This window comes from Ranitomeya variabilis, chromosome 4, assembly GCF_051348905.1.
Source record: "Ranitomeya variabilis isolate aRanVar5 chromosome 4, aRanVar5.hap1, whole genome shotgun sequence".
In the NCBI taxonomy this organism is placed as follows: Eukaryota; Metazoa; Chordata; class Amphibia; order Anura; family Dendrobatidae; genus Ranitomeya; species Ranitomeya variabilis.
The window spans coordinates 331960874-331987819 of NC_135235.1; the positions used below are offsets into that span (position 1 = coordinate 331960874).

At 49.3% G+C, this 26946-nt stretch overlaps 1 protein-coding gene across 3 annotated transcripts in view; it reads right to left on the minus strand.

Annotated features, from left to right (window-relative positions):
- Window positions 1-26946, minus strand: part of LOC143764694 (uncharacterized) — a 103593-nt gene that overhangs the window by 21889 nt on the left and 54758 nt on the right. The window contains exon 1 of one of the 3 annotated variants that reach the window (XM_077250536.1): window positions 23162-25185. The exons of the other annotated variants lie outside the window; for them this stretch is intronic. The gene's annotated coding sequence lies outside the window, so the exon portion shown is untranslated. Of the gene's footprint in view, window positions 1-23161; window positions 25186-26946 lie in introns of those variants that run through there. 3 annotated transcript variants of the gene reach the window in all.

A 26946-nucleotide genomic window follows, 5' to 3' on the forward strand; every position in this document is an offset into this window, starting at 1 on the left:
TATGTGGGAGAAAACTACTGTTTGGGCACACGTCGGGGCTCGGAAGGGAAGTAGTGACGTTTTGGAATGCTGACTTTGATGGAATGTTCTGCGGGTGTCATGTTCCGTTTGCAGAGCCCCTGATGTGCCTAAACAGTAGAACCCCCCACACATGACCCCATTTTGGAAACTAGACCCCCTAAGGAACTTATCTAGATTTGTGGTGAGAACTTTAAACCCCAAGTGTTTCACTAAAGTTTATAATGCCCGGGCATTAGTGTTGAGCGATACCTTCCGATATCGGAAAGTATCGGTATCGGAAAGTATCGGCCGATACCGTCAAAGTATCGGATCTAATCCGATACCCGATCCCAATGCAAGTCAATGGGATGAAAATATCGGAATTAAAATAAACCCTTTCTTTCCTTGTAGGTTAATTCTACATGAAGGAAAACAACTAAGAATAATGTAGGATGTATTGGGGGACGTGGCGGAGATATTAAAGGCACAGAGGTTTAGCCCAATCTAATAGAATAGCAGGATTTTGTTTTGTTTTTTATGACGTTCGGCGTTAGAAAGATTTTGACTATGTTAATTTTTTTTTTATTTTGTCAGATATTGATGTTTCACTACTTCCACGCCCTTCACCTTTTTTACTTCTCCCACACTTTCTTCTTCATTATCTTCATCATCAGCTTCTTTGACATCAACTTCTTCACCTTATTCATCTTCTTCTTCATCTTCTACCTATTATTTTTTTGGTTACATTGTTCATATTCTTTTTATTTTACTATTATCTTCATCATATTCTACTTCTTCATCATATTCTTATTTGTGACAGGCATTCCCGTAGTTGTTATCTATAAAAGTTTGAAGATTACACCTTCCGTTCTGCCTGTCACAAAACAGTTACATTTGTCCGCGTTCAGTTTGGCCTGCAGCATCAGGCTTTATCCAGGGGCACCACGAGGAGGAACGGACTCACCCCCATACACTGCTTAGTCTTCTTCTGCTTATAATTTAGATAATATCTTTTGCTCTGATATTTAGTGTTATGCGTAATGTTCTTCTGCTCTTTGTTCTGCAGCCTCTTGTTCTTCTGCTTCTCGGTCTTCCAGGTCGTCGTCGTCTCCAGGGTCGTCGTCTCCGGGGTCGTCGTCATTGGGGTGGTCTTCAGGGTCGTCGTCTCCGGGGTCGTCGTCATCGGGGTGGTCTTCAGGGTCATCGTCTCCAGGGTCGTCGTCATCACGGTGGTTGTCGTCTCTGGTGTTGTCGTCATCTTAGGGGTGGTCTTCCGGGTCATCGTGTTTAATCTCTTGAACTTGGAAATGTAGCAGAAGGTACAAGAAGGCTGAGAAAATGCCGAGAACCAGCTGATGGAACTGGAACTCGGATGGCTACCCGAAGGTCCAAGAGCCAATGGAACTACCGAGGACCAGCTGACGTTACTGGAACCCGGTTACTAAGCAGGAGGTACCCGTGCCTGAAAGCACTACCAAGGACCACCTGACGTTGGTGGAACTCGGATACCCAGAGGGAGGCACCTAAGCCAAAGGCTCTGCCCGGAACCAGCTGACGGTACTGGAACCAGGATGGGGAGCAGAAGGTACAAGAGCAAAAGACACTGCCGAGAACCAGCTGACGGTGCTGGAACCCGGATGGGTAGCCGAAGGTCCAAGAGCCAATGGAACTACCGAGGACCAGCTGACGTTACTGGAACCCGGTTACTAAGCAGGAGGTACCCGTGCCTGAAAGCACTACCAAGGACCACCTGACGTTGGTGGAACTCGGATACCCAGAGGGAGGCACCTAAGCCAAAGGCTCTGCCCGGAACCAGCTGACGGTACTGGAACCAGGATGGGGAGCAGAAGGTACAAGAGCAAGTGTCTGCGTGGCTTTTGCAGGACACGATGCCGGCTGCACAGCAGGGGAACAGCTGGCGGTGCTGAACCCCACTGACACATTGGCTGGTGTTTTTCTCTGTGCAGCTAGCAGTACCGGGCCCCAACTGGCGGTGTTAGAGCCCGGGGTCAGCAGGAGGAGGAGAGGGAGCAGAGTGTAGGCCGAAGCCTGCACTGGCGGCAGCTTTGGGTCTGTTGTGTCTGCGTGGCAGTTGCAGGACACGTTGCCGGCTGCACAGCAGGGGAACAGCTGGCGGTGCTGAACCCCACTGACACATTGGCTGGTGTTTTTCTCTGTGCAGCTAGCAGTACCGGGCCCCAACTGGCGGTGTTAGAGCCCGGGGTCAGCAGGAGGAGGAGAGGGAGCAGAGTGTAGGCCGAAGCTTGCACTGGCGGCAGCTTTGGGTCTGTTGTGTCTGCGTGGCAGTTGCAGGACACGTTGCCGGCTGCACAGCAGGGGAACAGCTGGCGGTGCTGAACCCCACTGACACATTGGCTGGTGTTTTACTCTGTGCAGCTAGCAGTACCGGGCCCCAACTGGCGGTGTTGGAGCCCGGGTTCTGCAGGGGGAGCAGAGTGTAGGCCGAAGCCTAATTGAACCAATTTCAAAGGTAACCTTTAACCCCCCCTCAGGGGTTACAAAGTAGAAGAGCCACAGCTTATGCAGCAGTAGTGCTGCACAAGTCAAAGGTTGCTCTTTTAATTTTGCTCCTTGCACACGCTGAATGAAACACATATAACATTTAGCCCTTTATACAGTCAAACTGTGTTGGAGGCGCGAGTTCCCTTTGTAATGAGACGCAGCACAGATGTCAAGAATCCCACCTTGGTGCTGGGTGCAGCCTCCTGAGCGTTGTTATTTGCTGTACAGGAGTCTGCGCTGTCGTGTTATCCCCTGGCCTAGCGCTGTTAGCGCTGCCCATCTTCTGGCATCATTTAATGTCGGCCGGTGCGGTTCGCGATGACCATGAATCCCAGCCACGCAGTGTCTTAACATTGTTAAAACACTGCGGGGCTGGGATTCATGGCCTGGCGCAGCACATATGTTCGCCTCTCACACTGGGGTCCTTACACCCGCTTCAGACTGTGCGGCATCAGCTGATCCCTTATCGCATGCCACGGCCGTGAAGCCGCACAGTCTGAAGAAGGCGGAAGGAGATGAGGGACAGGCAAACTGATGCACTGCTCATGCCCATCAATCACACCCTCGCAGTCCCAATAAATAAGACACCGAGGGGCGTTGTGTGGGTCAGGGCGGCCGCAGAGGCGCAGGCAGCTAAACAATGATGCCAGAAGACGGGCAGCGCTACCAAGGGGGTTGCAGCGTGTCATTACAAAGGAAAGTCACACCTCCGGGACGGTTAAATGGTCACACAGAGGACACATTTTAGACGTGTTTTCAGTTCCACATGTGCGAGGAGAATACGTTTATGAGCCACCTTGCACACATGCAGCATTACCGCTGTACAAGGTGGCTGTAAAACGTACAAACGCCTGGGGGAGGGGGGACAGGTTCCCTTCAATTTCAGTTCTTGTGTCTGCGTGGCTTTTGCAGGACACGATGCCGGCTGCACAGCAGGGGAACAGCTGGCAGTGCTGAACCCCACTGACACATTGGCTGGTGTTTTTCTCTGTGCAGCTAGCAGTACCGGGCCCCAACTGGCGGTGTTAGAGCCCGGGGTCAGCAGGAGGAGGAGAGGGAGCAGAGTGTAGGCCGAAGCCTGCAGTGGCGGCAGCTTTGGGTCTGTTGTGTCTGCGTGGCAGTTGCAGGACACGTTGCCGGCTGCACAGCAGGGGAACAGCTGGCGGTGCTGAACCCCACTGACACATTGGCTGGTGTTTTTCTCTGTGCAGCTAGCAGTACCGGGCCCCAACTGGCGGTGTTGGAGCCCGGGCTCTGCAGGGGGAGCAGAGTGTAGGCCGAAGCCTAATTGAACCAATTTCAAAGGTAACCTTTAACCCCCCCTCAGGGGTTACAAACTAGAAGAGCCACAGCTTAAGCAGCAGTAGTGCTGCACAAGTCAAAGGTTGATCTTTTAATTTTGCTCCTTGCACACGCTGAAAGGAACACGTATAACATTTAGCCCTTTATACAGTCAAACTGTGTTGGAGGCGTGAGTTCCCTTCGTAAAGAGACGCAGTACAGCTGGCAAAAATGCCACCTTGGTGCTTTGCGCGGCCTCCTGAGCATCGTTATTTGTTGCACAGGAGTCTGCGCTTTTGTGTTATCCCTTGGCCTTGCGCTGTTAGCGCTGCCCATCATCTGACATCATGTTATGTCGGCCGTTGCGGTTTGCGATGACCATGAATCCCAGCCCCCCAGTGTCTTAACATTGTTAAAACACTGCGGGGCTGGGATTCATGGCCTGGTGTAGTACATATGTTCGCCTCTCGCTTGGGTTCTTACACCCGCTTCAGACTGTGCGGCGTCAGCTGATCCCTTATCGCATGCCACGGCCATGAAGACGCACAGTCCGAAGAAGGCGGAAGGAGATGAGGGACAGGCGAAGAAATGCACCGTTCATGCCCATCAATCACACCCTCGCAGTCCCAATAAATAAGACACCGAGGGGCGTTGTGTGGGGCAAGGCGGCCGCAGAGGCGCAGGCAGCCAAACAATGATGCCAGAAGACTGGCAGCGCTACCAAGGAGCTTGTTGCGTGTCAATACAAAGGAAAATCACACCTGAGGGACGTTTTAATGGTCGCAGAGGACTCATTTTTAGACGTGTTCACTTCAACATGGGCAAGGAGAATAAGTTTCTGAGCCACCTTGCACACATGCAGCATTACTGTCGTACAAGGTGGCTGTAAAACGTAAAAACGCCTGGGGGAGGGGGGACAGGTTTCCTTCAATTTCAGTTCTTGTGCCTGCGTGGCTGTTGCAGGACACGTTGCCGGCTACACAGCAGGGGAACAGCTGGCGGTGCTGAACCCCACTGACACATTGGCTGGTGTTTGGCTCTGTGCAGCTAGCACATCTGGGCCCCAACTGGCGGTGTTAGAGCCCAGGGTCAGCAGGAGGAGGAGAGGGAGCAGAGTGTAGGCCGAAGCCTGCACTGGAGCAAGTTGAAAGGGAAACTTTAACCCCCCCCCCCAGGCGTTTGTAGCTGAAAGAGCCATCGTGTACAGCACTAATGCTGGAAAAGGTAAACTTAGCTCTTTTAATTATGGTCCTTGCACATGCTGAACCTAACACTTATGAAAAGTGTCCCCTCCTACCGTGATACCGTCCGGTTGGTGGAACTTTCCTTTGTGATGTGACGCAGCATAGCCGTCATTCTTACCCCCTTGGCGCCGTGCGCCGCCTCCTCAGCGTTGTTTGAATCAGTCCCGTAGCCTGCGCTGTTAGGTTAGCCCTTGGCCATGCACACATTTTGCGCTGCCCGTGTTCTGACATCATTTGGTGTCAGACTGGCTGCGCCTGTGCGGCTGCGCTGGCCGAGATCCCGCCTCGCAGTGTCATCTAATGTAATCCCACCGCGGGCCTGGGATCCGTGGCCATGTGCAGTGCATATCCTCGCCTCTCACTCCCCTCCCTACGGCTTCTTCAGACTGTGCGGTGTCACGGCCGTGGCATGCTATTAGGGACCAGCTGACACCGCACAGTTTGAAGAAGCCGTAGGGAGATGAGTGAGAGGTGGAGGTTCAGATATGCACTGCGCATGTCCATGGATCTCAGGCCCCCAGTGGGATTAAATCAGAAGACAGTACGAGGCGGGATCTCGGCCAGCGCGGCCGCACAGGCGCAGCCAGCCTGACACCAAATGATGTCAGAAGACGGGCAGCACAAAATGTGTGCATGGCCAAGGGCTAACCTAACAGCGCAGGCTACGGGACTGATTCAAACAACGCTGAGGAGGCGGCGCACGGCGCCAAGGGGGTAAGAATGACGGCTGTGCTGCGTCACATCACAAAGGAAAGTTCCACCAATCGGACGGTATCACGGTAGGAGGGGACACTTTTCATAAGTGTTAGGTTCAGCATGTGCAAGGAGTACCACGAAAAGAGGCACTTTTTCCCTTTGCATCATTACTGCTGCACAAGGTGGCTCCTTCAGTAACAAACGCCTGGGGGGGGGGACAGGTTCCCTTAAATTTAACTTGTTGTGCCTGCGTGGCGGTCGCAGTACACGTTGCCGTATACACAGCAGGGGAACAGCTGGCGGTGCTGAACCCCACTAACACATTGGCGAGGTGTTTGGCTCTGTGCGGACAGCACTTCTGGACGGCAACTAGCGGTGTTGGAGCCCAGGGACAGGAGGGGGAGGTGGAGGAGATAGGAGGGATTGCCACACACACAGCAGGGGAACAGCTGACGTTACTGAACCCCAATAACAGAGGAGGAACTGTTGGGACTGTGCGGACAGCACTTCTGGACGGCAACTAGCGGAGTTGGAGCCCAGGGAACAGGTGGAGGAGGAGGTAGGAGGAGGTAGGAGGGATTGCCACACACACAGCAGGGGAACAGCTGACGTTACTGAACCCCAATAACAGAGGAGGGACTGTTGGGACTGTGCGAACAGCACTTCTGGACGGCAACTAGCGGTGTTGGAGCCCAGGGAACAGGTGGAGGAGGAGGAGGTGGTAGGAGGAGGTAGGAGGGATTGCCACACACACAGCAGGGGAACAGCTGTTACTGAACCCCAATAACAGAGGAGGGACTGTTGACTGTGCGTACAGCACTACCAGGCAACAACTAGCGGTGTTGAAGCCCAGGGACAGGAGGGGGAGGTGGAGGAGATAGGAGGGATTGCCACACACACAGCAGGGGAACAGCTGACGTTACTGAACCCCAATAACAGAGGAGGGACTGTTGGGACTGTGCGGACAGCACTTCTGGATGGCAACTAGCGGTGTTGGAGCCCAGGGAACAGGTGGAGGAGGAGGTGGAGGAGGTAGGAGGAGGTAGGAGGGATTGCCACACACACAGCAGGGGAACAGCTGATGTTACTGAACCCCAATAACAGAGGAGGGACTGTTGGGACTGTGCTGACAGCACTTCTGGATGGCAACTAGCGGTGTTGGAGCCCAGGGAACAGGTGGAGGAGGAGGAGGTAGGAGGAGGTAGGAGGGATTGCCACACACACAGCAGGGGAACAGCTGACGTTACTGAACCCCAATAACAGAGGAGGGACTGTTGGGACTGTGCGGACAGCACTTCTGGACGGCAACTAGCGGTGTTGGAGCCCAGGGAACAGGTGGAGGAGGAGGAGGTAGGAGGGATTGCCACACACACAGCAGGGGAACAGCTGACGTTACTGAACCCCAATAACAGAGGAGGGACTGTTGACTGTGCGTACAGCACTACCAGGCAACAACTAGCGGTGTTGAAGCCCAGGGACAGGAGGGGGAGGTGGAGGTGGAGGAGATAGGAGGGATTGCCACACACACAGCAGGGGAACAGCTGACGTTACTGAACCCCAATAACAGAGGAGGGACTGTTGACTGTGCGTACAGCACTACCAGGCAACAACTAGCGGTGTTGGAGCCCAGGGCGTTTGTAGCTGAAAGAGCCAGCTTGTGCAGCAAAAAAGATGCAAAAGGAAAAGGTGGCTCTTTTCATGATGCTCCTTGCAAGCACAGAACTAAACACTTATAAAATGTGTCCCCTGATACCGTGAGACCGTCCCAGAGGTGGGACTTTCCTTCGTAATATGACGCAGCACAGCCGTCATTCCTACCTCCTTGGCGCCGTTCCCCGGCTCCTCAGCGTTGTTTGATTCCGTCCCGGAGCCTGCGCTGTTATGTTATCCCTTGGCCAGGCACACTTAGCGCTGCCCATCTTCTGACATCATTTGGTGTCAGGCTGGCTGCGCCTGTGCGGCCGCGCTGGACGAGAGCCCGCCTCGCAGTGTCGTCTAATGTAATCCCACCGCGGGCCTGGGATCTGTGGCCATGCGCAGTGCATATCCTCGCCTCTCACTCCCCTCCCTACGGCTTCTTCAGACTGTGCGGTGTCACGGCCGTGGCATGCTATTAGGGACCAGCTGACACCGCACAGTTTGAAGAAGCCGTAGGGAGATGAGTGAGAGGTGGAGGTTCAGATATGCACTGCGCATGTCCATGGATCTCAGGCCCCCAGTGGGATTAAATCAGAAGACACTGCGAGGCGGGCTCTCGGCCAGCGCGGCCGCACAGGCGCAGCCATCCTGACACCAAATGATGTCAGAAGACGGGCAGCGCTAAGTGTGCCTGGCCAAGGGATAACATAACAGCGCAGGCTCCGGGACGGAATCAAACAACGCTGAGGAGCCGGGGAACGGCGCCAAGGAGGTAGGAATGACGGCTGTGCTGCATCATATTACGAAGGAAAGTCCCACCTCCGGGACGGTTTTACGGTATCAGTGGACACATTTTATAAGTGTTAAGTTCTGCGTGTGCAAGGAGCTAAACAAAAATAGCTACCTTTTCCTTGTGCAGCATTACTGCTGTACAGGGTGGCTCTTTCAGTAACAAACGCCTTGGGGGGGGGGGGACAGGTTCCCTTACATTTCAGTTGTTGTGTCAGCGTGGCGGTCGCAGGACACATTGCCGGCTACACAGCTGGGGATCAGCTGACGTTACTGAAACCCAATAACACTGGGTCGTATGTTTTGACTGTGCAGACGGCACTTCTGAGCCTCAACTGGCGGTGTTGGAGCCCAGGAATTTAAGTTCAGGTGGTAGAAAGATGAACACAACAGGAGACCTGGATACTGTAGACAGTCACCTAATTATTTCATCAGGAAGAGGAGTGGCAAATTCCTGCGAGATCCAGGCCTTGTTCATTTTCAGGAAAGTAAGCCGGTCAACGTTATCGGAGGATAGTCGCATGCGACGGTCAGTTAGTACACCACCTGCAGCACTAAAGACGCGTTCCGATAATACACTGGCCGCAGGGCAAGACAGCACCTCCAATGCATACTGGCTTAGCTCTGGCCATGTATCCAGCTTTGAGACCCAAAACTTGAAAGGGGAAGAGCCGTCTGGGAGTACAGCAAGAGGGCAAGACATGTAGTCTGTCACCATCTGACGGAACCGTTGCCTCCTGCTGACTGGAGCCGTCTGTGATGGTGTAGACTTTTGTGGCGGGCACAGAAAACTGTGCCACAGTTGGGCCATACTGGTCTTGCCTTGGGCAGAGGCACTGCTTCTGCTCCCTCTTTGTGCAGAGCCTCCACCACTGCCTGGACGCACTGAGCTGCTTTGGAATGCACTAGCAGCACTTCTCTCAGTTGGAATGGAGAAGATGATGGAATTCACCAGTGTGTCTTGGTACTCCCGCATTTTTCGCTCCCGGTTCAACGGTGTGATGAGGCTTTCTACGTTGTCCCGGTAGCGAGGATCGAGGAGGGTGAACACCCAATAATCAGACATGTTGAGAATGTGGGCGATGCGGCGGTCGTTTCTCAGGCACTGCAGCATGTAATCCACCATGTGCTGCAGACTGCCAACTGCCCAAGAAACGCTGTCCCCTGCTGGAGGCGTGATCTCTGCCCGCTCGTCATCACCCCACCCTCGCTGTACACACTGAGTACTGGACAATTGTGTAACTCCCTCCTCTGGACGGATGTCTTCCTCCTCCATTGACTCCTCCTCATCCTCCTCACAAACTGTCCCCTGCCTACACGTTTGTGAGGAACCACGTGGCGCTGACTGTCCAGAAGATGATGGAAATGCTGAATCCTCATCCTCCACCTCTTCCACAACATCATCCCTTAGTGCTTGCAGTGATTTTTCAAGCAGGCAGATAAGGGGGACAGTCATGCTGACTAGTGCATCATCTGCACTCGCCATCCGCGTGGAATAATCAAAGGGACGCAAAACCTGGCAGACGTCATTCATAGTGGCCCACTCTGTGGTTGTGAAATCTGTATGGCGCTGAGTGCGACTTCTTTGCGCCTGAAGCAGCTGGTACTCCATTACAGCTTGCTGCTGCTCACACAACCGCTCCAACATATGTAACGTGGAATTCCACCTGGTAGGTAGGTCACATATGATGCGATGTTCCGGCAGGCGGTGTCGGCGCTGCAGAGCCGCAATGCGCGCTTTTGCCGTGCTGGAACGCCGCAAGTGAGCACACTCTAGGCGGACCTTGTGCAGCAGTGCATCAAGATCCGGATAGTCCCTCAGAAAACTCTGCACGACCAAATTGAGCACATGTGCCAGACATGGGATGTGAGTGAGGTTGCCGAGGCCCAGAGCTGCCACCAGATTTCGGCCATTATCACACACTACCATGCCTGGCTGGAGATTCGCTGGCACAAACCACACATCGCTCTCCTGCTTGATGGCATTCCAGAGCTCCTGCGCTGTGTGGCTTCGATTCCCCAAATAAATTAATTTCAAGACGGCCTGTTGACGTTTAGCCACGGCTGTGCTCATGTCGGTCGTAACAGGTACACGTTCATCACGGGTCCATGTGGAGGTGGACTGTGACGGCTCCTGCAGCGATGATTCTGAGGAACTGGTGTAGGAGGAGGAGTCAATGCGTACAGAATGGATTCCTGCAATCCTTGGAGTGGGCAGGACACGTCCTGCGCCACTCGCACGGTCTGTACCCGGCTCAACGACATTAACCCAATGGGCAGTGAGGGAAAGGTATCGCCCCTGTCCATGTTGACTGGTCCACGCATCGGTGGTGAGGTGGACCTTGCTACTGACGGCGTTCAGTAGCGCGTGTTTTATGTGCCCCTCAACATGCTTGTGCAGGGCAGGGACGGCTTGCCTGCTGAAGTAAAAGTGGCTGGGCACATTGTACTGTGGGACTGCCAATGACATCAAGTCACGGAAGCTGTCAGTCTCCACCAGCCTGAATGACAGCATTTCCAGTGACATAAGTTTGGCAATGCCTGCAGTCAGAGCCTGTGCTCGTGGGTGGTTTGACGAGAAAGGCCGCCTTTTCTCCCATGCCTGTACTACCGATGGCTGTAGACTGGGCTGGGAGTGTGTGGATGACTGGGAACGTGGTGCTGCGGGTGGAATTACAGCGGGTCTCTGGACAACAGGGCCAGAGGTTCTTCCACGGCGATCCTGGGAGGAAGCCGAACCAGCTGCGTGTGAGCTGGAGGAAGAGGCAACACGAGCTGAAGAGGTGGTAGCTGCCGCTGTTGGTTGGCCTAGCTCTTCAGTGTGTTTTTCTAACTCCGCCGGGTGCCTGGTGCGCACATGTTTCCACATGTTGGAGGTATTGAGGTTGCTGACATTTTTCCCTATTTTGACTTTGTAATGACACACCTTGCATTTGACATAGCAAATGTCATCTGCAACTGTGTCAAAAAAGGACCAGGCACTGCAAGTCTTGGGAGCGCCCTTTTTGGCTTTTGGAAGAGACATGCTCCTAACGGGTGCCAAAGCGGAGGCTGCAGGATCCGCAGTCTTCCCCCTCCCTCTCCCTCTTTGGGCCGTACGGGGAATCTCTTCCTCAGAGCTGCTCCCACCACCTTCCTGTCCCTCACGCCAAGATGGGTCAAGGACCTCATCATCTACACTACCCTCTACCCCCAACTGCTCCTCCTGGGTAGTCTCAGCAGCAGAGCACGCACCAGTAAGTGGCACCTGAGTGTCATCATCAGCTGATGCGGCCTGCGATGTGGTGAACGGAGCCACTGGCCCACCCGCCTCTTCAGAGGAAGAGAGAAAAAGCTGTTGGGCATCACTGCACCCTGCCTCTTCTTCCATTTCTCCAATGCTGCTTGGCTGGCCCCCTGTTTCCAAGCCAAGAGATTCAGAGAACAGAAGTAGAGACGGCTCCTGTCCTGGGCTCTCTGTTTGCCTGGGCAATTTGGCAGGTGGTGAAGAGACAGATGGCTGCTCTCCAGTGCTCTGTGTCTGAGAGGATGTGGCACTAATTGAAGTTGATGCATTAGCTGCCATCCATCCGACAACGGCTTCAATTTGTTCTTCACGCAGCAGCGGTGTACGGCGCTCTGCCACAAAGCTGCGCATGAATGACTGTTCCCTTGTGAAAGTGGGTGCTGATGAGTCACCGGTGCCCGCAGCAGGCACAGAATCCCCACGTCCCCTCCCTGCTCCGCGCCCACGCCCACGTGCCTTACTCATTGCCTTCTTCATCTTGGTTGACTGATAAAGATAAGCAGAAAAGTACTAACGGCTTTGTGTGCTTATTCCTGAACAACTCCTCCTAACAGGTATAAGAAACACTAATTTTCTAAAGTGTGGACTAGACTTTAATATGAGCTAATGTGGCCTACACAAATGTAAAGTGGTGTCACTGGTGTGTTTGGTGAACTTTATTATTTATTTATTTTTTGGGGGCTGAACTGACAACAGATAGAGCTGCAGTCACACGGAGACCGTGCAGACAGCCGTAAACGGCGCTGCAAGGCCCAAAAACCCTCCTCTACGTTATCCTATGTAGTGTTTTTCCACAAGTTAGCTGGAGACGGGTGGAAAGACACTAATAGGAATTTTTTGAAAAAATGTGCAGCAGCCTGCACTACTTAAAACAAAATGAAAATTGATTTTGCGTTATGACGCAGTGAAGAACCCTGAGCTGGAGACAACCAGGCTATGGCTGCTCACAGACTACAGGGCGAGCTGCAGTCACACGGAGACCGTGCAGACAGCCGTAAACGGCGCTGCAAGGCCCAAAAACCCTCCTCTATGTTATCCTATTTAGTGTTTTTCCACAAATTAGCTGGAGACGGGTGGAAAGACAGTAATAGGAATTTTTTGAAAAAATGTGCAGCAGCCTGCACTACTTAAAACAAAATGAAAATTGATTTTGCGGTATGACACAGTGAACAACCCTGAGCTGGAGACAACCAGGCTATGGCTGCTCACAGACTACAGGGCGAGCTGCAGTCACACTGAGACCGTGCAGACAGCCGTAAACGGCGCTGCAAGGCCCAAAAACCCTCCTCTACGTTATCCTATGTAGTGTTTTTCCACAAATTAGCTGGAGACGGGTGGAAAGACACTAATAGGATTTTTTGTTAAAAATTAGCAGCAGACTACACTACTTGGAAAAAAAAAAGAACAGTATGAGGCAATGAACCACCCTCCCTGAACTGAATACAACCAGCTATGGATGGCCTATGTGGCTGCACTCAGACTAGAGAGTGGGCTGCACTCACACACACACACAGACCTTGCAGATCGCTGTGAAAACAGCGCTACAAGGCAAAAGCAAGGTGAATAGTAGGTGAACACAGCGGTTGCTAAATTAGCCTTTGGAAAGCACAAAGAAGCAAATCGCTATCTCTAAACTGGCCCTCAGTCAGCAAACAGCGTCCTGTCACAAACTGAATTCACAGCAGAGTGATCGCAAAATGGCGCCAGCGACTTTTAAACTGCATCATGGCATCATTTCAGCAGCCAATCACAGCCATGCCAGTAGTTTCATGCCCTCCATGCTGAACAGGATGTGCCCACACTTGGAATCATTCTCATTGGCTGAATTTGTGCATTTTGAATCTGGGAACTTCCGATTCCGGTATCCGATACGCGGCAAGTATCGGAATCCCGGTATCGGAATTCCGATACCGCAAGTATCGGCCGATACCCGATACTTGCGGTATCGGAATGCTCAACACTACCGGGCATGAAAATAAAAAATCCTATTTTTTGCCCACAAAATGATCTTTTAGTCCCCAATTTTTTATTTTCCCAAGGGCAACAGGAGAAATTGGACCTCAAAAGTTGTTGACCAATTTGTCCTGAGTATGGTGGTACCCCATATGTGGCAAAAAACTATTTGGGCACAAGTTGGTGCTCGAAAGGGAAGTAGTGACTTTTGGAATGCAGACTTTGATGGACTGGTCTGAGGGCGTCATGCTCCGTTTGCAGAGCCCCTGATGTGCCTAAACAGTTAAAAAACCACAAGTGACATCATTTTGGAAACTAGACCCCCAAAGAACTTATCTAGTTCCCTTTGGAACTAATCTGTTTACTGTAAAGTAAATTAGTAGTGCATGGAGGTGTGATACAATTGAAGCAATCCTTCATACACAGGCCTGGTTTTGAGGGGCAGGTGTCGTATTAATAAGTGGTGTCCTTGCGTATTCCCCTTTTGTAACACACTGGGCACATTTTTTGCGGCTTACCTTTTCTTCCAGTTGGCAGGACCACCCCTGGAAAATGCTGACCTGGTACGATACGAGCACCTTCAGTTCCGGAAGTACTGGGGTCCGCTCCTTCCGGGGTGCCAAATATCAGGGCCTTAACCACTACTTCCTGTAACTGAAGTTACGACGTATCGGTGTGGCATGCATATCGTGACAGCAGGAAAGTGTTGAGCATTGCCATTTGTACGATGTGCACGGCCAGCTTTTTGTACCACACCCTAGCCTTTCTCAAAGCATTGTACGGTTGGAGGAGTTAATCGGAGAGATCAACGCCCCCCATGTTTTTGTTGTACCCCAGTACACAGGTCGATTTGCTGACCTGTGTAGAGTGTACCCCGTACAGTGCTGAGGGCGCTGCCATCACTGTGTATGGTGGTCAAGAGAAGGACATTCCTTTTGTTCTTGTACTTGACCACCAGCAGGTGGTCGCTACATGGGCTCTGCTCTCATCTTTTCTGAGCATCTGCCCAAGTTGCGTCTTCGGGAGGCCTCTCTGATTTTTGTGGACAGTACCGCAGGCTGCGGTACCTTGCGCAGAGAGGGATTTGTAGAGTGGGATGCAGGTGTAAAGGTTATCAGTGTAGAGGTGATAACCTTTATCCAGCAGTGGGTGCACAAAATCACACACAATTTTCCCACTCACTCTCAGGACAGGAGGACACTCAGGGGGTTCAATCCTGGTGTGCTTTCCATCATAAACTCTGAAGCTGTGGGTGTACCCTGAGGTACTCTCACACAGTTTGTAGAGTTTGATTCCATATCTGGCCCTCTTCCTGGCAGGTACTGACGGAATCCGAGCCTTCCCTTAAAATGAATTAAGGACTCCACACAGATGTCCCTTTGGGGCACGTACCCATCAGCAAACTTTTTGTTGAAGCGTTCGATGACCGGTCGAACTTTGAACAGACGGTCAAAATTAGGGTCATCTCATGAGGGACACTGTGCATTATCGTTATAATGCAGGAATTAGTTGATGGCCTCAAAACGTGTCCGGGCCATGACCATTCGGAACACTGGGGTATATAAAATATCAACACTCAAATATTGCCGAAGTTCTGGCTTCTCCAGGATCCCCATGTGGAGGACCAGGCCCCAAAACTGCATCATTTCAACTGCGTCTACAGCAGACCAGTTAGAATATGATGAACCGGGGTTTTGCGCCAAAAATTGACGAGAGTACAAAATAGTTTGCTCCACCATGGGGTTAACAAAATCCTCAGAGAAAAAGACTGAAGAAGTCTATTTCTGTGAGGCCAGTGGTGGCAAACTTGCTTCCTGATTCTGCCACAAAATCAGGAATCAGTGGCTCGTAATTTTCAGGGGCAAGGTCCACACAGGGTCCGCAATGGGCTGCGCTGGTTCCTGTTCTGGAATGGCGGGTGCTGCCTCATCCTCTGTCCTGGGGTGTCTGCGTGGTGGTTCTGCAGGAACCGAGGAGGAAGATGAGCAGGTGGAAGAGGATGAAGAATCGGAAAAGTAAAGTGGGATCCTCATCCTCGCTATCAGTGTCGGAGGCAAAGAAAGCCTCCTATGCCTCCTCCAATGAATAGCGCTGTTGGGATGAACGTGACGAGCGGGACATTTTTTTTTGTATGTGTGTGGGGGATAGTGATTGGTGCAAACTATTCTGAAAAGAAAAAGCTAAAAGACCAAATAGGGAGAAAAAAATACCTGTGAAAAGAAAAGTCTAAAACAGCAGGCCCTAGCTCTGATAAGTGAACTGCGTCACTTATAAAAATTTGGCAGCTGCTGGATGTGCACATGGAGATGGCGAAAATAAGTGTCTAAAACAGCATGCCCTAGCTCTGGTAAGTGAACTGTTTCACTTATCAAAGTTCGGCGGCTGCTGGATGTGCGCACGGGGGGGGGGGGGGGTGAAAAAAAAAGGAAAACAGCAGGCACAGGCTCTGATAAATGAACTGCGTCACTTATCAAAATTTGGCAGCTGCTGGATGTGCGCACAGGGGTGGCACAAGGAGGGGGGTGATAAAAATAAAGACAAACAGGGCATGAGCCCTTATAAGTGAACTGCGTCATTTATCAAAATACGGCAGCTGCTAAGAGTGCACACAGAAGCGTCGCAAAGGGGGGTGGAGGGGGGTAAAAAGAGGGGGCAGGGGAAGGGGGGGAATTGGGGTGGATGAAGAGAGATCGGGCAGGGATCAAGGATAACGCTTACAGTAATAGTCTCTTTCTTCTGTCTTCAGCAGGGATTGTGGTGTTACAGGCTGTTGTGGCACCACAGTACCCAGCACAGGAGGAGCTCTGGCTGTGTGATTGCTCTGCAGGAATCCTCAGCTAGAGTGAGGACCCCTGCAGAGCAGTCAGACAGGTCACAGGCAAGTGACAGACAGGTCACAGAGCAGTCACACCGATGATGTGACCGGTCATTGGTGGGATCGAATCATCACATCGATCCCACCAATGACTGCTAGCCCTGGTGACCATGGCAACTACCAGGTCACCAGCAGGGCACAGAGCGGTCACACTGTGACCGCAGCTGTGCCCTGTAATTGGCACGATCGACGATGAGATCGATCACGCCAATCAGCTCCTTCTGGGCCTGACCTAGGCTCTGGCCTAGGATCGGTGCTATTACAGCACACATCCAGGCTGGTACCGGCAGGGCACAGCGCGGTAATACTGCTGCTGTTACCTGCGATTGGCGCGATCGATGCAATCGACGAACGCATCAATCTGGGTTCTGTTGCTCGATCCTAGCCTGGAACCTCACTGTTTCAGCCAATCTGATTGGCTGAAACAATGAGAAAGGTTGTGATTGGCTTTTCAGAATTGAACAGTCAATCACAGCGATCGCGACGGGGCTAGGATTCCTGGGCATGCGCACTGCGCTTGTCAGACACTCCCCCAGGTTCCCCGCCTTCCAGCGTCGGTCTGTGTAGGAATCTGCACAGGTATACCAGCCCGCACTGTGCATAATGCATAACACAGTGCGGGGCGGGGATTCAGTAACAGGGTGGCCGCACTGCCCGCACAGGCGCACTCAGGCACCCGGCATCTGAGCTATGACGGCCAATGAACACTGCGCCTGCCCCAGGCAGGCACGCACAGCACAGGCGCCGGATTTAAGAAGAACAATGCGCAGGGGGCGGCGACCATCGCCCCAAAAGAGATGAGTGACGGCAGTTGGGCGCTTCACAGAGGAGGCTTCAGACCTGCCTCCAGGTACAAAGACAGGTATTTGAGGAAAATTATAAAACGCTTTGAGGGAATAACAGAAGCAAAAACTAAAAGAGCCACCTTGTTAGAATGCAGCATTACTGCTGCACAAGGTGGCTCTTTTAGTTTATAACGGCTGGAGGGGGTGACAGTGGCCCTTTAAAGTGAAAAAAAAATCACAGTTTTAACAACCAGAAATATCTGCCAATATTGAGAAAACAGAGTCACTGCACAATGTTAGTTAATTCACGTGCATAACATATATACATACACACACACAGCCGCTTCCCACAAAATTAGAATATCAAAAAGTTAATTTATTTCAGTTCCTCAATACAAAAAGAGGAACTCATATGTTATATAGAGTCATTACAAACAGATTGATCTAGTTCAAGTGTTTATTTTTGTTAATGTTGATGATTATGGCTTACAGCCAATGAAAAACCAAAAGTCATTATCTCAGTAAATTAGAATAATTAACAAAAAACATCTGTAAAGGTTTCCTAAGCGTTTTAAAAGATCTGTAAGTCGGTTTCAGTAGGCTCCACAATCATGGGGAAGACTGCTGACTTGACAGATGTCATGAAGCCAGTCATTTTCACACTCCACAAGGAGAGTAAGCCACAAAAGATAATTGCTAAAGAAGCTGGCTGTTCACAGAGTGCTGTATCCAAGCATATTAATGGAAAGTTGACTGGAAGGAAAAAGTGTGGTAGAAAAAAGGTGCACAAGCAACTAGGATAACCGCAGCCTTGAAAGGATTGTTAAGAAAAGGCCATTCAAAAATTTGGGGAGATTCACAAGAAGTGGACTGCTGCTGTAGTCATTGCTTCAAGAGCCACTGCATATAGACATATCAGGACATGGGCTGTCGCATTCCTTGTGTCAAGCCACTCATGAGCAATAGAAAATGCCAGAAGCGTCTTACCTGGAGAAAACAAACTGGACTGTTGTTCAGTGGTCCAAGGTGTTTTCAGATGAAAGTAAATATTGCATTTCATTTTTCATTTTCATTTGGAAATCAAGGTCCCAGAGTCTGGAGGAAGAGTGGTGAGGCACACAATCCAAGCTGCCTCAGGTCTAGTGTGAGGTTTCCACAATCAGTGATGGTTTGGGGAGCCATATCATCTGCTGGTGTAGGTCCAGTGTGTTTTATCAAGACCAAATTCAGGGCAGCCGTGTACCAGGAAATTTTAGCTTCATGCTTTCCTCTGCCAACAAGCTTTATGGAGATGGAAATTTCATTCTCCAGCAGGACTTGGTACCTGTCTACACTGCCTAAAGTACCAATACTGTTATGGTTTCCAATGGCAAGGAAACATCAGAAGCATAGAATAAACGGACAAGCTCTCGGGTGATGGAAACTAGAGCTGACCGCGATGCTAAACCTACACACCACACTAGAAGTAGCCAGGGGGCATTCCTGCGTTGTCTCTAGATGCCGCGCGCCAGCCGGAGAACTAACTACCCCTGGTAGAAGAAAACACAGTCCTGGCTTGCCTCCAGAGAATGTCCCCACAGGAGATAGCAGCCCCCCACATATAATAACGGTGAGAGCAGATGAAAAGACACACGTAGTATGAAAGCAGATTTAGCACAGAGAGGCCCGCTAACTAAATAGCAGAAAGATACAACAGAGGACTTCGCGGTCAGCTGCAAAACCCTTCAAAACACCATCCTGAAATTACCTTAACTCATGTGACAACTCATGCCACTGGAGTGGTAATTTCAGCCCAACAAGAGCTTCCAGCTGCAGAGATTCACATAAGTGCAAACTGGACAAAACATACAAAAATAGACTTAAGGACTAAAGTGTCCAACTTAGCTGAGCAGAAAACTGGGAGCAGGAACATGCAACAGAATCATTCTGGATACATTGATGGCCAGCATTAGAATGACTGAGGAGCAAGGTTAAATAGGATACTCCCACATCCTGATAGGAACAGGTGAACTGAGAAGGCAAAGCTTGCAGGACACCAGTACCACAAGAGACCACCGGGGGAGCCCACGAACCGAATCACAACACAATACCTTCTTTAAAAACATCAGTATCACTGTGCTTGATTGGCCAGCACACTTGCCTTAAGTTAGAAAATCTATGGGGTATTGTCAACAGGAAGACAAGCCTTCCTGCAGCTGCCGGCAGTTACGTGTGAAGCTGCTTAAGAGAAATGAATATTCACTGCATTCCACTCCCATGGGCTATTAAGAGCGATGAATACTCACTGCTCTCTGCGCACACAGTCCCGGCGTGCAGAGCAGTGAGTATTCCGGCAGCTGCCATTTGGCTTGCAAGCAGCGCATGACATCCCTGCCATGCGCTACTTACAAGTGGATCGCCCCCAGGCGCAGGGCAGTGGGGTACTCGGTACCGGGTCCCTCTGTCTCGGTTCTGGGGATGTCACGGCGGCCCGACCCGGTCCGTGGCCCTGCTAAGGGGCGCCCAATTAAAGGTGTAGTTTGTCAAGTGTTCGTGACGCCACCTGTGGTGTTCGGTCAGGGTGACCGACGCTGCTAGGGGTCCGCTGGGGTGATGGAATGGCAGCTAGATGTTATACCTTCCCACAGGTGAAGTATGTCCCCAGGGCTTCCCTTGAAGAGTAGGTGGTAATGGTGGATGTTGTAAGGCGCGATGAATAACGAGGACACAAAGGTTGCAGTCTCTTTACCTATTACTGAAGACTTCAGCGCCACAGTCCAGAGTACCGTTCACAGGGCAGGCTAAGTCCGGCCGGTCCGAAGGCACATCCAGAGTTCCCTTTGCAGGTGGAAATCAGTAGCCTTCCTACTAGCACATGTGTGTTGTAGTACCTCCCTGCTGAGCACCACGGGATAGTCCTCACAACTCTTGTGTATATTTCTGATGTTCTCTCTCCGTCCCCCAGATGGTATGGCTAGGACGACCCGTATGACGGGGTAGGCCTGGAGCTATTTTATAGGGACCCTAGAGACACCCCTCTCCCACAATTTGCCTCCGTTGTCTTCATTAGGTTAAAGTTTGGGCAGCCAACTTGGAACTAACTGTCCTGCCGTGTTTCGAAGTAATGCGTAGAGCCAATTACTCCCTCGGTGTTCTGGCCACCGGCTACGCGCCTCAGAAGGATGTTGCCGATCTTAAGGTAGGACTCCTCCTGGAATTATCTCCTTGTGCTGTGATCTCGTTTCTCACTTCTCCACAATATACTTCGCTTCTTGTCCTTTCTTAGGATGCTGCCGCAATGAGGTGCAGGCGCAGCTCCATAATGTTCTATCTCTTGCTATGTCTCTGTCAGGATCCCACCCCTGACAGGGACCTCTGTCTGCAGCTCAGATGTTCCTCCTCTCTCTCTGTCTGCCTGACAGGTCTTCTCTGGGTCTCACCCAGGCAGCTTTCTGACTAACTTCCTATCCAACCCCCAGTTTTACCCGAGTGTGAGGAGTGGCCTAATAGATAGAACCTTTTGCTCCCCCTGGTGGCCGGAGTGTGAGGTGTAGTGTGTGACTGTGATACCTGGTCAGGTGAATTCCTTTAGTACCATCAGACGTACCATCACTCCCCCTGGTAGAAGAGCGACAATACTGCAACGACCAGGACTCTGGGGCGCTGCGCTCCCCCCCCCCACCCCCCCGTTAAATCCAGTTCTCCCAGACAGGGAAAAGAAGAACAACAATACATGTTAGCAAAAGACATACAACATTTTTGGAGTGCTGTAAATATAACAATGCTTCCCTTTATGGGAGGTGAGAACACTTGAACGTTGCAAACAAAAACATATTTACATTGTGCTTATAATTTTTAAATAACACCTATTAATTAACTAACTATAAATAACTGTTATTACCCATACAGGTATGCTATCTACTAAGTGCAAATACAAAACAGTACTTTTCCTTTAAGGGCGTGTACCCACTAAAGGCATGCTATAAAACTCAAAAGTGCAAATCAACATTTCCTTTATTTCTCTCACTTTCACGTATGCAGGACTGTCTGTCTACCCCTACGGGCCTACTGCATCTTTCTTTTAGCTTTTCTCTCAGCAATTCCAATATTACTTTAACTTCGATTTTATTCAAGAACATTATAAGACATTTCTATTCCTAGCTACATACTATCACTATGTAAAACATTATCACTGTCTAACTATTTAAGGCAACATTATCATGTTTCGACTATGTGCAACAAATGAACATCCCCTTTAAGAGGAAACCAAGTCTCTTCCGAGGTAGTGCAAACTATCAATTTGCAAGTCTGTTTAAAGCAAGAACTTCCGCGCTGTAATCAGGAACAGTCTCTTCAAAAAGCTCTTTTTTTTGTAAAACCAGTAGGGAGCACCTTTAAGAAGGTGCAAACTATGTACAGCAACGGTTTGTGATCATGCGCAGTTCAGGATTCTGCAGTTCTTTTAAAATAAACTTTGGCAAACTGGAAACAGTAGGGATCCCGGGTCAACAAAGGGATCCCTTTAAGAGACATAACCCTGAATGGGTTTAAAGCAGCAAAACAGGAAAACAAACAGTTAACTATTCACAGTTTTCGGTTCTCTGAGGTTTAGTTGGACGGCTTCCAGGGCTGCCAAAAGTACCAATACCTCCTTTAAAAACAACAGTATCACTGTGCTTGATTGGCCAGCACACTCGCCTTAAGTTAGAAAATCTATGGGGTATTGTCAACAGGAAGACAAGCCTTCCTGCAGCTGCCGGCAGTTACATGTGAAGCTACTTAAGAGAAATGAATATTCACTGCATTCCACTCCCATGTGCTATTAAAGAGCGATGAATACTCACTGCTCTCCACGCACACAGTCCCGGCGTGCAGAGCAGTGAGTATTCCGGCAGCTGCCATTTGGCTTGCAAGCAGCGCATAACGTCCCTGCCATGCGATACTTACAAGCATAAAGCAGCTGCTGGCATTGAAACAAGATACTGCGAGGGAGTGCAGGAAAGTGTAATGGTTTGTTTTTTAAAATGTTTTCTGATGGTGCCATGCATACCAGGATGGGGATGGGAGCCAATCATACCAGGATAAGAATGATGCCACGCATACCAGGACGGGGATGGGGGCCAATCATACTAGGATGCTATTAAAGAGGAATGATTATTAATTGTCCCCCCACGCCCATGGGCGTGGATTGCAGTGAATATTAATTTCTCTTTAGAACAGGACAGGAGTTAGCTGCAGCAGCTGGCTCCTGCCTCTGTGACCCATTGCCCCACCAATGTCACTCCTCCACCTCCTCATCAAAGCCAGAGCCAGTACATCCAGTCTATAAGACACACACCCCATTTTCTTCCACATTTCAGGAGGAAAAAAAGTGTGTCTTATAATCCCCAAAATACGGAACATCAGATAGCAGGCACAACATTTTATTAATGCTTCTTCTGCATTATGCTGAGCCAGGACCTATCCGGTTACATTTGGCGGTACAAAACTTTTGTTACAAGCTACAGCAGTCCAGCAAACCATTATGGGAAGGCCTGCCATCCCTGTGGGGACCATACGTGTCAAGACTACGGCCCCTCAGAGCTACTCACAGCTCCCAGTTGATTTGTGAGGACCGCACTGGCTGAGGTGCATCAGTACGACTCCTCACTGGTAATCTCAATGTTCATTCGATGAGGGCCACAATCTCCTTACTGTGGCACTGCATCTTCAGATCTCCGTAGGAGAACTTGTGTGGTAGTTTGATGACACTGCAACTTCCTCTTTAGTATAGACAATTGTTTCCTTAAATTCTGTTCATCTAAGATAAGGAATCCAACCTTAACTTAATCTCCTTTAATTAGGCCTTCTGCCCCCACTGGGGTAAAGTTCTGTATAACTTTAGTAGACCTCCCGGCCTGAGATAAGGACCTTGCCCTGCTCTTTGTCTCTGGAATTTGAAGTACATATGCACACTGAGTGTGCACTACTACCACCAGCCATACACAATTCTTAGGTCGCAGTTCAGCACATTGTGAAAATCCTATTTTGGCAGAAGTTTAATTTAAAAAAAAATTATAGGTCTCTGTCAAATTAGCAAGAAGAAGCATCATATGGACATAAGTTTTCTTACCGTTTACTTTCATAGATGCAAGTAGGAAGACCAGGCTGCGGGTACTTGCGTAAGGCCAGGGCCGGAACTGTTAAGGCTACAACCAGTGTTGCCAAAGGGAAAGAATGGAGAACCGGACAGGTTCCATGACCTGGTGAGAGGTTGTGTGGCGAAACGGAGAGGAGAAAAGGAAGTGTGGAAAAAGAGCAGAGTTTCCCGCTGGCAGGGAGAGGAAGCAGTGGTGTACCGCGCTCCGCAGCGAGAGAGAGTATGCAGCCGCTCCTCGGCACAGGTTATGTGAGGGCCTCTGAGAGTCAGTGAGTGCGAAGAGTGTCGGGCGCTCAGCCAAACAGTGTGCGGTACTCGCAATGAGAAGCGAGTGCCAGATGCAGAATCGTGAGGTGTGTTCCCCATCCTTGGCAGGCGAGCAGCGGAGCACGCACCGGGCAGAGACTTCTACGGCACTTCCTACCTCGGCGTTAAAGATTGATGGACTAAGGGCTCAACGGGCAAAACTGGTGACCGCCTGTTGCTGCCAGAAGCCGGACTGTTTGTTGGCAGGTTGCGCCTGAGGACGCCGTGCCGGCCGCTGCCGGTATTACAACTCCCATCAGACTGCATGCAGAGAAGTCACGATAAGTGATCATAAGACTGTTGTGTTATACTATAATTCTACTGTTAATTATCTGTTATCGAGATGCAAGGAGTTTACTGTTGTTATAAATTAAATCACACTGTGTTAGAACTGGTTCTGCATTTCCTGCGATACTGCATCCGTCCACCTGCTTACATAGACACACAGTCTTCCTTGAAAGGGTATAATTCATCTCACATCATCACTATTATAAAAATCTTTAACTGTATCCACTATAGATTTATCTAATGATTTCCTGGTTTATGATCAGGACTAGTCATGAAACTTTTTTCTTTATATTTTATTTGGAAACTATAGACTCTACACTTTCAGACCACAGGCTGAGCAGATCTGAATTCGATATTTTCAATTTGACGCTGTTCATATAGTTATTTTTTGATTTATGATCCCTTTGAAATCCCAACATGAATTTTGGTACAGATGTGGCTAGGAGCATATAAAGCACATATAATTCTTTGAAAATTGTATATCCTCTTTGATTTTTTGGAAATGCTTTTTAAAATGTTGTGTTTGTGTCCGCATGTGTAAAACGTTAACAAAGATATTCTTGTGACATATCCGGTGGAAGCTTGAACAGTTCTGAGTGGATCTTTGTTCTGGCCTCAGTTATCAGGAAACACAGAAATTCACAATTTTTTCAAAACTTAGTAAATTAATAAAAAAAATAAAGTATAGAGAATTTGTTTTTCAACACATTTTGCATTGTGTCACACACTATTATCAGAGAACAAAACAGAGGAAAATTGTACTGGTTTGCTTGAAATGGAATGACCAGTATATGGGAGCACATAGGTGACATTACTAATTACATGGGGACACACAGGTGACATTACGAATATATGGAGGCACATAGCTAGCATTACTAATATATGGGGGGCACATAGATGACATTACTAATATATGGGGGCACATAGGTGGCATTACTAATATACGGGGGAACATAGCGGACATTACAGATATATGGGGGCACAAAGTGGCATTAACCCCTTAACCCCCGAAGGGGTTTTTGTATTTTCGTTTTTCGCTCCCCTTCTTCCCAGAGCCATAACTTGTTTACTTTTCCACCAATATGGCCATGTGAGGGCTTTTTTTTATGGCACGAGATGCACTTTTGAATGACACCATTGGCTTTACCATGTCGTGTACTAAAAAATGGGTAAAAAATTCCAAGTGCAGTTAAATTTTTAAAAAAAGTGCAATCCCACACTTGTTTGGCTTTTTTAATAGGTTTATTAACCCCTTCATGACCGTGGGATTTTATGTTTTTCCGTGTTCGTTTTTCACTCCCCTCCTTCCCAGAGCCATAACTTTTTTATTTTTCCGTCAATTTGGCCATGTGAGGGCTTATTTTTTGAGGGACGAGTTGTACTTTTGAACGACATCATTGGTTTTACCATGGCATGTACTAGAAAACGGGAAAAAAATTCCAAGTGCGGTGAAATAGCAAAAAAAGTGCAATCCCACACTTGTTTTTTGCTTGGCTTTTTTGCTAGGTTCACTAAATGCTAAAACTGACCTGCTATTATGATTCTACAGGTCATTACGAGTTCATAGACACCTAACATGACTAGGTTATTTTTTACCTAAGTGGTGAAAAAAAATTCAAAACTTTGCTAAAAAAAAAAAAAAAAAAAAAAAATTTGCGCCATTTTCTGATACTCGTAGCGTCTCCATTTTTCATGATCTGGGGTCGTTTAGGGCTTATTTTTTGCATGCCGAGCTGGCGTTTTTAATTGTTCCAATTCGGTGCAGATATGTTCTTTTGATCGCCCGTTATTGCATTTTAATGCAATGTCGCGGCGACCAAAAAAACGTAATTCTGCCGTTTCAATTTTTTTTTCTCGTTACGCCATTTAGCGATCAGGTTAATGCTTTTTTTTTATTGATAGATCGGGCGATTCTGAACGTGGCGATACCAAATATGTGTAGATTTGATTTTTTTTTATTGATTTATTTTGATTGGGGCGAAAGGGGGGTGATTTAAACTTTTATATTTTTTTATTATTTTCACATTTTTTTTAACTTTTTTTTTTTTTACTTTTGCCATGCTTCAATAGCTAGAACACAGGCTAGAAGCAGGCACAGCACGATCGCCTCTGCTACATAGCAGCGATCTGCTGTTTGCTGCTATGTAGCAGAAAATCAGGTGTGCTGTGAGCACCGACCACAGGGTGGCGCTCACAGCTACCGGCGATCAGTAACCATAGAAGTCTCAAGGACCTCTATGGTTACAATGGAGAAGCATCGCCGACCTCCGATCATGTGACGGGGGTCGGCGATGCCGTCATTTCCGGCCGCCCGGCCGGCCAGATGCGGTAGTTAAATGCTGCTGTCTGCGTTTGACAACGGCATTTAACTAGTTAATAGCGGCGGGTGAATCGTGATTTCACCCGCCGCTATTGCGGGCACATGTCAGCTGTTCAAAACACCGCGGAGCCCTGCATCAAAGCAGGGGACCTGACATCGGACGTACTATCCCGTCCGATGTCAGTAAGGGTTTAAATGCTAAAACTGACCTGCCTTTATGATTCTCCAGGTCACTACGAGTTCATAGACACCAAACGTGTCTAGGTTCTTTTTTATCTAAGTGGTGAAAAAAAATTCCAAACATTGCTAAAAAGAAAAAAAAAATTGTGCCATTTTCCGATACCCGTAGCGTTTCCATTTTTCATGATCTTGGGGTCGGCGAGGGCTTATTTTTTAATGTTTTTAATTATACCATTTCGGTGCAGATACGTTCTTTTGATCGCCCGTTATTGCATTTTAATGCAATGTCACAGTGGCCAAAAAAACTTAATTCTGGCATTTTTACTTTTTTCTCGCTACGCCATTTAGCGATCAGGTTAATGTTTTGTTTTTTTTATTGATAGAACGGGCGATTTTGAACACGGCGATACCAAATATGTGTAGGTTTCATTTTTTTATTATTATTTTATTTTGAATGGGGCGAAAGGGGGGTCATTTGAACATTTATATTTTTTTTACATTTTTTTTTTTTTACTTTTGGCATGCTTCAATAGCCTCCATGGAAGACTAGAAGCTGCCACAACCCGATCTGCTCAGCTACATAGAGGCGATGATCAGATCGCCTCTATGTACTAGAATTAGGCTACTTTCACACATCAGGTTTTTGGCGTCAGGCACAATCCAG